An 11,348-nucleotide genomic window follows, 5' to 3' on the forward strand; every position below is an offset into this window, starting at 1 on the left:
ATTTGAAGAGCTGACAGGCTCCTACAAGTAATTTAATTTTATTTTATTCCAGGTTTAAATGAGATATTTACTGCATCTAAAATTTTAGTTCTTTTTTTAATTATTATTATCTCTTGATATCAGATCTTTTACTCTGAAGAGCAGACTATGAAGTGAACTGAGCTGTTTGAGAAATAGAAAGCTTAAAAAAAGTTTTTTTCAAGTATTTCAATTTTGTAAGTCCTATCATATCCAGCACAACAAAATGGGAGTTTCCCATTCTTGCATTCCTTTCTTTATATGATGAGCTTTGGCAAATCACAAATCTGTGTCACATGGCCTAAAACAATTTTTTTAAGAGGTGGGATAATAGTGATCTCCTTACCAGTATTGGTAGTTAAGTTCTGTAAGAAAGAAGGAAGAGTTCCCTCCTGCTGGAAATAGCCATGTGGATTTGCCTTTCTATTTTGTTTTTTTTAAAAGTCAGTGTGGCTTATTAGCAACCAGGATCAATAGCAGCCAATACTAACCAGGAGCTGCTGAAGTCTTGTGTAAGTTATCTTAAGAAGGACATACTTAATATACAGAGAGTTCTTAGTGAAATGTGTCAGGATCTCAGGTTCTGTGTTAGCTTGTGTTATTATCCCATCACCTCATCTACAGTGGAGCTACTCCTGTTTTATACAGATATGGCCATGGTGATCATCTGGCTTCACACATGTAATACTACATTCAACCTCAGCATCCAATTGTGCCACAGATTTATAGTGGCAGCAGAGAAGGCTGATTTGCTAAGGAATCTAATGTTGGTATTTCAACTGCTGCAGCCTCGTAATCTGATGTTACCTCGGTATTGAATTGTCTTTTTGACTAAACGTTATGAGCATCCAGAGTGTTGGTTTCCAAACTTAACATCTCCTTCGTTATTTCATTGTGCTATTGTCTCTGACAGTAACTTTGAAGCTTGTGTTTATTTAAGCATGCATATCTGCACGTTTCCAGCAGATGGCAAGATATTCCTAGGCAACTGGGAAACAGTTGTATATACAATGCTTGTAAGTGCTAGTTCTTTATTTTAATGCTACAGGTTGTTGAGAACTGTTTTTTAAAAATCAGTTTAAAGGGAAAAAATTATTTAGGGTTAATGATAGCATTAATCTAAAGTACTGCTTCAGGCGTCAGATATTTGTATTAATGTCTATTAATCTCACTCCAGTGCAATGTTTTTCTAGCTGTATTTTCCTTTTTAAAATTCTAAAAAACATTTGCCACTTAATGGGTTTGGAAACTCTTAGACTACACAGTATCACTGTTTTAGTGCCTCTCACAAGAATGTAGTAAGCTTCCTTATCTCCTTTTTTAGTTGATGTCTTGAAAGAAACAGGCTGTGGTTCCATAGGAAAACTGTGTTGTAGGGATATACATTCCTTGCTGTCTTGGGCCATTATTCAGAGAATAATTTGTCCTGCGTGCTTGAAAAAATGAAGCACCTAAATACCTCACTGAGTCCACAGAATGAAACCAAAATAATTTATTCCAGGCTTCACATGAAGAAAGTAGTGTCTTTTAACCTTTTCAGTGAAAGGAGTAATATTCCAAAATGTCTCAGAGCATTTCCTTTACATGCATCACTCAAAAGAAACAACTGATTGTCAAATATAATTTTATATGCTGCAGCCAGGAGGAAATGAGAATATTTCTGGATTGAAAAGTTATCTAGCTTGGTGAATACTGTAAAATAATTTGATATGGCAGGTGTAGTACTTGTAACTAGTACTTTGGCACAAATATCTACAAAACCAGGAGAAAAAACTAACAATGTACAATTCTTTTCTGTTTGTTTTTAGGTCAGAGGAAACCATTTTCTCTTCAAGCTGGACTTCAGCATATCCAAGAGAAACAAATTTTATCTTGTCATCTTTACTCATCCTGCTTAAAATCTGTAAGTAATGCATGTTTTTGGAAGGTACCTACTGCTTCTGAAACTGATTGTGTGTATTGAATTTTATTATATTTTAACTCTTGTGCCTATTGTTTCCACTGTGCATTTGCCTCTTTCCGATCTACTGATAGATGCATTTGTCTAATGGAAAAGCATTTTAACTTTTCCAAATAGCTCCAACCTCCCTTTGCAAATAATCTCAGCAGTTCTTTTTTCACATTTTGATGTACAGATCTGTTTGAGTGCTTGTGCTTATATTAACCTATTGTTATTCTGCCAGCAACAGCTGCTGCGGAAAGAAAGAAAAAAAGCAGTATCCTAATGCTTACCCATTCATACTACGTGCTTCCACTTGTACAAGTTGGTATTGTAAAGATAAGTACAGATCCAAAAAAAGTGAGTCTGTGAATCCAGGCTACAAACAATGGGAAAGAGATTTAAAGATGGTGCTGGGTGTTTTGGTTGCATGAAAGAAAGCTTAGCCAATTTATAGCCATTAAAAAGAATGTTTTTGCTTAGTAGAATGCAGTAAGCCATGTTTTGTATTTCAGCATCTGAAGTTCATGCAGTTGGGTTAGTAAACAAATATGGTGGCTAATTCTTGTGAACAGTACTTTTGGTTAAAACAAGTTAAGTCACAAGTGGGGCAACTCTTTAAATATTTATGAAGCACTTATGCAACATCGGCATTGGGATATTTACCATATTAAAATGTTCATTTAATGGAGAAGGGGTTATAAAATCAGATGAAGAATGGTCTGAAACAAGATATCACATAAAAAATAATTGAGAATCATCACAGAAAAGAAGATTTATTGACTAGCAAAGTTTATTTTTTCTGTAGCTCAGATCACAAAATTGTTTTTGACTGATACTCTTGAATCCCAAGGTTTGAGGAACCGAAGGATCTTGACTGAAAGTGATACTCACACTCACTAATGAACTGTTATGGCAATAAAAGAGAATTTTTCAAGGAAACTTAATTATATACATAAAAATCTGCTAGAATGTCTCAAGTTAGTTCAAAGTTAGTTTTGCCAATGTGCCACCAATGATCAGTGTTTGACTAAAACAGGCATGCTCATAGATTGCTCATTGTTTTGAGATTTTCATGTTGAAGTGCTTTGTTTTCACCTTTAAGACTTAATTATGTATTAGTTTAGAAAGTCTGTCTGATAACCTTTATCATCATGTATCCCAGCTCCTAAAGGGGAAAAGATCTGCTATTTGACCCAGTGAGGACTACTGAGTTTAATGTTTAAGGTGCTATTGCTTAGCGCTCATTCCAGGAGTAGGAGAATTGCAGATTACTGAGAGAAACACTCCAGATCTGCTGGTTAAGATGTGAGTGGGAGGCAAAGGCGCTATTGGACTGAAAGCATAACATGAATTATCAGTCATAGCTAGGAGGCTCTTAGCTCGCTATCACTGCCAGTTGACCTGTCTCATCTCCAGAGCACTATCTCTGGCTTACAAAAGGCTTTCCCTTGAAAGGAATATATCTCTTTAGAAACAAAGATCGAAGGATACATATTTGTTATGGTTCATTTTATTTCACAGGTGAGGAATTCAGCAGAGATGAAGACCCCGTCCTTGTAGTTTGGGAGCTACTGTTGTTGCTATATTGATGTTTACATCTCCCTTTTTCCACTGGTGTAAGAAACAAGGAAGAAAAGCTCTCTGTTTTAATTTTGATAGTTCAATGAACACATAAAGTTGTGCAATTAATTAGCAAGTGGCTCAGCTAGGACCTTCATTGCTTAAATGACTAAAACTATTGGGAATGTTCCTACTACTGAAGGTTGTTGAAGAATCATTGCACTATATGGACTCCTCACAGAACAGATTATGTACAAAGTTATTCTTACAAATTCAGACAGAAAGATATAGAGTTGTAAGTTTTTAAACCTGATGACTGGGTGGCAGGACTTGCAGATTTTTCTACCTTTTCTTTGCTGAAATTACTTTTTTTTTTTTAACTGCTCTATCCACAAAGTACTTGTATGTTTCTGATGAGGTTGACAAAAAAAAATCCTTCTCGATTTTCTCCCTCCTAAATGCTTCAATTAAGACATCATTATAACAACTAGTTCTTAAAGACAATTGTTGAAAAAAAAAAGGGGCAATTGGTACTAGTTTTACCTCAGTAGAAAAAGAAAAGTATCCTGTTATTACTTGAATTAATTACTTAAGATCTTTAGCTATATTAGGACCTGCCAACTTTCCAAGGTTTTAAAGATTTAGTAGGGATTAGAATGATGATTTCCGACTATGAACTAAACAACAGATAAATTGAGAGAGACAGCTACTATCTTCAAACATATGTGAAATGTTAGTAACCAGTTCTGTGTCGCTCTAGAATGAAAATGCATCCCCATAGAATGTCTTCTTTAGCAGGTCAAACCAGCAACATGGGCAGACATGCAGGCTGCTCTTCAGCCTACTTACTCTTTTTTTGCCAAGCAAGAGACAAGCTGTTGTTTCTATTGAAATCAATGGCAGTGAAATTGTCGAGTCCAGTGGGAATGAATTTGGGCCAAATGCCACTAAGTTTGGATAAAAATTATAAGGCAAAGCATTAATATATTTTAACATAAACTGGAGTAAAGCATATATCCTACATAACATCAGAAATCACCATGGTAATTCTTTGCAAATTTTCTTGCTGGATTGAATATTAGTGTTTTTCTAGCCCATGTTAAAATAGACAAAATGAATAATGTTTCAAGACTATTTTAAGTCAACACCTCCCTTACTTGTCTTTCTTATATAAGATAGAAGCACCCAGAAGCTAACTCACTTTTGTTGACACCACATTAGCTAGGAGAATAAAGAATTCTATGGGTAGTCCAAGCTACATATGTTTAAAAGCAAATAAAACCAAACCTCTATGCTTCTGTATTTTTTTTTCAGGATATTTAAAAAACCTGTCTCTGCAGAAACACAATTTTTGCCCACTTCCCTTTGGTATGTGTTCACCAGCACACAATACACTGTAAATCATAGGGGCTCCTTTCTTCTTGCTGCATAACCTGGTCCTAATCCTTTAGAAAGCAATGATCCCTCTTCTGAAAGGTAACAGTGAAAGAAACTATGGAAGAAAGAAAATTAATGCTTCTACCATTGAAGACATGCAATTGTCATTTCAGAGGATGGAAGAAATGGTGAAAATTTTAAACAAAAAAGACTTAACCCTGAATATCAAGTTTTCATCTTGGTTCCTCAAGAATCCTCTTTTTATTGCTTTCCCTGGACCAGACATAATTGTGCTGTCCCAAGTTCTCATTATTGGTTCAGCCAGCATTCAGTTTGATTGAAAGACAGGCATTCTTAGTTCAAAATATTCCAAATCCAAGAAGTGCCTGATGGTTCCTTCAATAAGCATGCACAGAACCACCATTGTAGGCAATCTGAAAATAATCATAGCTGACATATTAAATGTTTCTTCTTTATAAAGTACAGATTCAATTTTAAAATACTATATGCACTATTGTTTATAAACAATATATAGAATCCTCCTGTCTTTTATAGATATGTACATATGAATTTGTATATGCAAAAGTTGCACACAAAACCTGGAAAAATGAGGGTAGCATAATCTTAAATATATCTATAAAAACGTGGTAAGTTTAAGATGTACAGAAATAGATCTTTTGTGTTCATCTAAATCTGAAAGAAATGTAGCAATAAAGGAAGAACAGTCTGGATGGAGTATTATACCAGATGTTTTACAGATTACTCTGTATTTCATCACTCAATCTTTATTTAATCTTAAGACTGTAGTAATTGTAATACTGGAATAGCTCAATGGCCTATATATTATTTTGCTACTGCCAGCTATGCCTGTTCCTTGCCAATTATTTATTACTATGTAAAGAAAAATGTCCTCCCTACCCCATCTGGTAACCCAATGCATGAAAATTGGGAGTTTTGTGATATTTGTGCTAGCAAAGGTAATTTCCAGTGCTGCTCTTGTTCAGATAACTTACCCAATAAGCAACTGATGCAAACATGTATTTGTTAGTAACTTGTTACCCAGTGACTATATTAAAGATGTTTGGGCCAAAATTATGATCTTCAGAAGAGTTTGTTTCAGAGTGTGGAGAATTTGAGGAATGCGTTAAACTATTTTTTTCTCTCTATTGCATATATGGGGTTACCAGTGTGTGGTGCAAGAAAATGAAGCAGTGGGGAGAAAGAGTGTGTTTGTGTGGGAATGTGCTGGTTAACTTATAAAATGATCACAGGGTTGAGTTTCTTGCCTTTTATGTAATACTCATGGGAAGGTACAAGGTTTGTAAACTGAGACTTCTACTCTCACTGTTTTTCATACCTGTGTGACGAGATTATATTAGTTTTGCTTAGTATGTTCTCGTGCCAAAGAGAAAGAAAATTTCCTCTTTTTTGCAAAGTGTGAAATACTTTTCAAGTGAAAAAAAGGGAAAGATAACTGAGTATCAAGTGAAATAGAAGTATTGCAAGAGTTAAAGAAAGGGATACATTTCCAGAGTTTGGATTCCTTTCACAGCTGTTAAATTTCCAAAGCTACTCTGAATTCAACTCCATCTGACCAACTTGCTAAAGTGTCTCCTCCTTACTTACACAGCAGGTTTATTTTTGCTACTCCTTTGCCAGTTAAGTTTTTAAAGTTGTTGGGATAAGTATTATCTCTCAAACATATCTTTAAAATCCCAGTAAGCTAGGAACTGTAATATTAGTTGGGACCTTTTGTAATAAATAATTGTATTATGCATTACTAGTTACATGGTAAGAGCCTGATCTCACTGGCTCTTTAAGTGCCAGGCTTTCTGCTGAAGTTGTTGTGGATCCTGTGAACATGAACGTTTGAGCTTGTGACTCTCAGGTCTTGAAAGACTGGGTTTCCTTATTTCCTTTATTTCTTCTTACATCAAATACTTTAAAAAAAACCCAAAACCAAAACCACATCTATTTGCAATAAAGTAAACTGAGCCAACAAATTAAGGAATGTAACTGTAGAGTTAACTTTCTATTCAATAAAATACTGCATCCTAATGCAAAGGAGGCATAGAAGGCAATATTTTGTTTATGAAAGTTCCCAAGGAGCACAAACTGTATGAGGAATCTTCTTACCTTAGCCAGAAGATAATTGTTCTCTATTGGTTAATGTTTTATGGTTACTACAGGAATATAAAAACTGTTTAAAAGCAATCAGGAAATAAAGAATGCACAGTCAGTTTCATAATATAAATATTTGTTTACATCCCCTGTCCCTTAATGCATCTGTAGGACACTATCAGAAATCCTCTTCTTGTCAGGTGAAATCTGGACTAGTTGCAGGGCTAATTATTGTTGAACAACTTAGTTTCAAAGCCTGTAAAATATTTGTTACCTATTTCAAACATGTCAAATAGACATGTTCATTGCCAATTTTTTATTCAGTTTTCATTAAGAAGAATTAGCTATATATGTTTGTAACATATATTGCATGCAGTATTATTATAACATCAAACAAGCTTTCAACCATTGCAAGTGTTTTAAGCTGCTATAATAAAGAGGGCATGAGGGAGTTGCTTCAGATTTTTTTTTAATGAAAATATTCTCAGAAACTTTCAATAAGCTTTTTGTTATCTATTCTGCTTCATAGAGAAATATGCAGGGGTGCTGTTTTCCTCCTAATGTGAAGTGCTTTCTTAGGTTAATGACTGAGTATTTAAAATCAGAGCAATTGTTTTAAGTGTTTTGTTGTGCCAACAGTAGAAGCCTCATTGACTTAAATTGGTTTTGCTACATTATCTATTGGATTAGCAAACTGGTTAAGAACTGATGTGAGAGCTTTTACTTTAACTTGGATAAATGCTTTCATTTTTACCCAGAAACAGGACAGACATTTCTGTATATTAACCTCTTAATAGTGCTGTCACTGCCAGCATTACTTTCAAACAAATCATGCAGTATCTTGCTCTTCTTCATCTTGTGCTTTCTGATTCTTTTCAACCTCTTGAGGCAGCACAGCTATTTTTTAACATAAATACAGTAGTCTGCATAAGTGCCCCACAGAAAGCACTCATTAATGCAGAATGGTACTTTCTCTTCTGTTGTCAAGGCCAAAGTAGAGTTTTACAAGCCCTTGGGCACTGAACAGGCAGGATTTCATTATGGGATGAAATCTCTGAGGTTATTTGGAGTTGCCTTCTAATGCATTTTCTCTTCCAGTTCAATAGTTGGAATGTCTATTTTGTCGGTTTATAGAAGCTCCAATTTCTGTGTATCTGCATTTTATTAACACTTCACATTTAGAATGATTACATTAACACATATCCCACTCTTTTTCTCACAGACACGCCAGTCCATAGAGCAGTACTCTAAATTGCTGAAAGGAATACAAATGCTTTCAGGTACACCACAGAAAAAGTGTACTGCCTTCTGATCTGTCACATACTTTTTTTCTTTTCCCCCTCTCGTTGACACTAGTACAACCCATCCAAAGTTAGCATTCAACTGACATCAAATTTAGTTTATTTCTGTTTATTAAGGGCATCATGAAATTAGATTTGAATAGGGCATTGTCTTTAGATGTTAATACGTCTAAAGTATTAATGTTGGATGATTTTTAAGTATGATGACTTTAAATGAAGAAAAAAAAAAGTAAAGCACACGCAGAAGTACAGAACATTCAAATTTATGCAAAACTCCAATCATTACACCATACTCCTGTACTGAAGTTTCTCCTTAAAAGAGTTTGAATGGCATCTGACTTTTCTATTTCCGGCTCTGGAAACAGATTTAAGAAAATCCCACTCTTCATGCTGGGGGTGTTTTGTCTTGGGCTACTCCTGCAAGTGCAGTAACAGTAGCTGAAACACCTGTTCTCCGCTCTGAGTCACCTTGTTCCTGGAATGGACACAGTTGCCATATGTATGCTCACAGTGCACACTACCGACTGCCTGCAATGTTTTGAGAATTTTTTTTCCCCTTATTTATGCTTCTGTCTACAACATTGTGATAGTCTAGCATTCTGGCTTTGGTTTTTTTTGAGGAAAAGATTGCTGCCACCTTTACTTTGATCAATCACAACTGAGCTGTGCACCTTGAAGATCTGCAGTCAAACTACAGAAAAAATTCATTTAATAAATCTTTTGAAGAAGTCAGCAGGGCATGCAGCCTTTGACTGTCTCCGAGATGGAGAAGCAACTAATTTTGTCCAATAACCCCATGTGATTACTCAGTTGGCTTCAGCGTAAGGAGTTATGTCAGGTGCACAATTACAACTACTACTGCCGAAGTAATTAGATTAGACATTGCCTTTATAATATCTGCAGCCACCTTCTTGCTAATTACTCTAAATAACCAGCCACTGCACACTAGAGGGACTAGGTCAATGCTTTGTTCTCTGCTCTTTAATAACTTTAATTCCCAAATCATGGATTATTTTCTTGTGATTTACACTCCACAGGAACTTGCTGCGAGTATTTCTTCAGCTGGATTTAGTCAATAATGTCACTCTTAGCAGTAGATACTGGCCCTGACAGGCAATGTAATAAACTAAGAGCTAGAGAAACCAGCAGGATACAAAAAGGTTAGACTCTGCTTTCACAGCAGTAGTTAATCTACTGATTTTAAACCAAAGATTATTTCTGAATTATGCAAGTGTAACAGAGAAGAATAAGGCACTATGGCCTTTCTAAAGGGTGTAGTAGTGTTGTGGTGATACTGTTCAAAGTGCTGAGCAGAATATTTCAGACTTGCCTACCATCTTGCCTTGCCTGTGAAAGTGCATCATCCAAGAGTTACATTTAAACTTCTGATGCTTCTGAGGCCAGACAAGAATTAGCTCAGGTGTAAATTGGAAAAGCTCAGTTTTAAGCTGAAAGGAGAGGTAGAAAGGGGACTTAAGATACGTCAAGGACCTGACCCAGGATCATGGAAAAAGCAACAACTGAGTAAGGAAAAGGCATTGTAAAGTCATGTTTCTGCTGGTTTTATTCCACTCTGCACTTAATCATTATATAAAACAGTAAGAATGATTCAGAAGAGAGCAGGAGGGGTTGAACTTCTTTGGGGAGAAAGTGGTTATGACCAAAAATGCACTTAGAAAAAAAATGGTCTATTTCTGTAATGTAGCATTTCATCAACATCAGGAACAAACACCAAGAAAAATAAAATAGCAGAGAAGCAGGAGGAAAAAGAGAAGCCGGATTACCTGCATATATTGAAGGAGATGCAGAATTTCATTAGCTTTCTAGGTAAGGTGAAAGTTGAGTGATACTTTGCTTTAATTCAGTATGTGAGAGTCTCAGAAACTATGGTAAATAGCACCACAGAAGTACTAGTTGGATGCACTTACCTAGTTGGAGGATAAGAGTTTCTGTCTCTCCTGAAGGGTTTTTCTTCTGTAAAACTCAAAGATATAGGAAAGAAATCAGTATCATTATATCAATTTTGCAGATGATGCACTGAAATGACTTAACTAAGATTCCCCAACAAGTCAGTGGCAAGATGTTGGAGCAGAATCCGAGTGTCTCAGTCCAGGGCTAGACTGGTGAGAACTTTGTGGAACAATTATAGCTTGATGTCAGTTTGCGCTTTCCAGCACACTGCTGGCAGATGGTTTTTCCATTATAACAGAAACTAAAGATTGAGGTGAACCTAAGCCTGACTTAAGATGGGAGCATATTTTCTATTATAGCTCAGTTCAGGATCATTATTTTTTCTTCAAAGCATTCTCTTACTTCACTGATATTCAAAAAATCTTATTGTAAGTTATAAATCTGAGTTAAAATGCTCTGTCTTTCAGTGCTGGTCATATGAAATCAAACCATATGTCACAGATAAGTAAGGCAGGAGGAATGTGCGCATACTCCACTGTGATCAAATGCTTGTTTCATCCTTATTGCAATTGCAACTATTAATCAGCAGCCACTACATTCAAGACTCCATCTTCAAAGCCCAGTGCAGCTCTTCTCTTATCTACATCTTTTGGCTTGTTTAATCTCACACTTCCCCCTGCTCCCTTCCATCGTAGCTCTCAGCCACTTGCTTTGCTTCCTTCTTTCCCTCCCTCTCTCATTTTATATTTTCTTTTGTGTCAGTCTCTATATTTAAAACAACCTCTCACTTTCAAGACAACAAAACCCTCAAAAAAAATTTCCCTTTTGAAGTGTCTTCCATTGGTTTCCTACACTAACAATATTTCAGTTGTTTTAATTCATATCCCAATATATTTACTGTGGAGTTTTTTAGAGATTAATTGTGAAACTTGTGTTTGTTGTGAATACTGCGTTCATTTGCTGAGTCCACTGGAATTATTTACAGACCATAGTGTTATTTTACATGAGTTGGGTGAGAGGATCTAGTCCTGAATTAAGGAGTGTGTATGAGTACCCACAAATTTCACTGTCAAATAATGGAAGTGAGGAGGCCTAACATATTAAGTCAGTCCCTGAAT

The sequence above is a fragment of the Gymnogyps californianus genome, chromosome 21 (genome assembly GCF_018139145.2).
Source record: "Gymnogyps californianus isolate 813 chromosome 21, ASM1813914v2, whole genome shotgun sequence".
Classification (NCBI taxonomy): Eukaryota; Metazoa; Chordata; class Aves; order Accipitriformes; family Cathartidae; genus Gymnogyps; species Gymnogyps californianus.